We start from the raw sequence: 1684 nt of genomic DNA, 5'->3' as shown, positions 1-1684 counted from the left end.
CCCCGCCACAAAAAATAATCCCGAAGCAGACTGTGCTAGAGAGAGCCCGAGCACACTCCCAGGAAATGGAAAACAATCTGCAACTCCAGCAGAAAATCTGCGCAGCCAGGATGCCGAGTCAGCAGGGAAAACAATGACCCATCGCCGCGGGGCCAAGCTGTGTCACCAGGTCTTGTCACCAGGTCTGCCACGGGCATGGACCCTCCCCGGCCCTGTCCCCCAGCGAGGTCCCCTCGGCCGCAGAGGAGCACAGCTGGGCTGTAACACCCATCTCCCAGGGGGCCGCCGCACAAACCCCTCCTCCGCAGAAGCAGGGAGAAACGCCGTGCCGCAACGTCGGGCATGGGGCATCACGGCCCTGAGCGGCCGGACCTGGCAGCCGCGGTGCCCATAAATGGGGTTTGCTTGTGTTGTCTCCCGTGGGTGCAAGATGCGGGGGAGCCCGAGCATCACTTTCGGTCACCTCGCAGGAGCAGCGGCCGCTTTGAGTCAGCGAGAGTGGGTGCCCGTTGCCACCGCTTTAATTCAGCAGCGGCTCCCACCCACCTTGCACAGCAGAGCTGGCTGCAGAGCCACGGGGAGGGAGCCCCTCAGCACCCCTGCAGTGGGGCTGTCCCAGCGGACTGGGTCTCTGCACCATCGCTTCCAGCCCCATATGGGGAACGAAAGCAGCACCGAGAACCGTGGGTGGGCAGGATACATCCCTCCGCCCGGGCAGAGCCCCCTCACCACGGCTTAGCGTGGACGGGTGGGGATGGAGATAGCAGTGACCAAAAGGATGCGAACTGATCCTGAGCTGGTTTGTCCGGCAGAAGAGGGGTGACTCACGCAGGTGCCAGAAGCGGAGGCTGCACAAATAAAAGATCTCATGCAGAAAAGGAGGAAATACTATTTTTGAGCTGAATAGCTGCAGTGGAGCGGGGCCCTGCGAGGCAAGTGTTGTGCAAGAGTTGTGGTGCAGCTGCAAAGGTAGAGGTGGCAGAAAACAAGCCAACCTGCTGTCAGGATCTCAGGGTTTATCACTAACGTTATCAGGGCTTTGCTAAGAGAGAAATCGTAACTGCTTTCAGTAGAAGAGATCGCTTTAAAAGAACAGATTTGCCCTGATGCAAGGTTTATGTGGGCACTTCACATTTTACTGCTTTTTTTGTGGGGTTATTTTTGTGGGCGAGGGGAAGCACAAGGAAAGCAGATTCCCCAGGTCCTTCAACCATACCAACACGTTCAAACCAGATAAACTCTCATAAATTCTCTCTTCCTCCTGCTGTTAATAAAACTCCAGAGATTTCTGCTTACGAAAGAGATGAGAAAGAGCCGAAGTGCGTCGTGGGCAGCACAGGGATGAGCCCCCAGCCCCACGGGACACATCCTGCGACTCCCTACGTTCCCCCTGCCATCCTTTATTAATACGGGCTCGGCTGAAAGCCCATAAACCAGCTCGATTCTTCTGTGCGAGCTGACCTCGGATTGCACTGGGGTATGCAAAAACCCGTTGGGGAGGGCCAGAGGATGCTCAGTTTGCACTAACGTTTACTATTCGTACAGCACTTTGTAAACTCTTAAGTCATAAATATTTCTATGTGAGACTCAAACTTGTGTTTGCTGTAGGAAGGACACAAGAGGAAACCCGAGGGTGAGAATAAGAGGGGTCTCACAGAAAATCAGCATCATTTAAAAGTGCGGA

The sequence above is a fragment of the Cariama cristata genome, unplaced genomic scaffold (genome assembly GCF_000690535.1).
Source record: "Cariama cristata isolate BGI_N322 unplaced genomic scaffold, ASM69053v1 scaffold34647, whole genome shotgun sequence".
In the NCBI taxonomy this organism is placed as follows: Eukaryota; Metazoa; Chordata; class Aves; order Cariamiformes; family Cariamidae; genus Cariama; species Cariama cristata.
The sequence above is the reverse complement of the archived record's forward strand: the minus strand, read 5'-3'. Positions refer to the sequence as shown.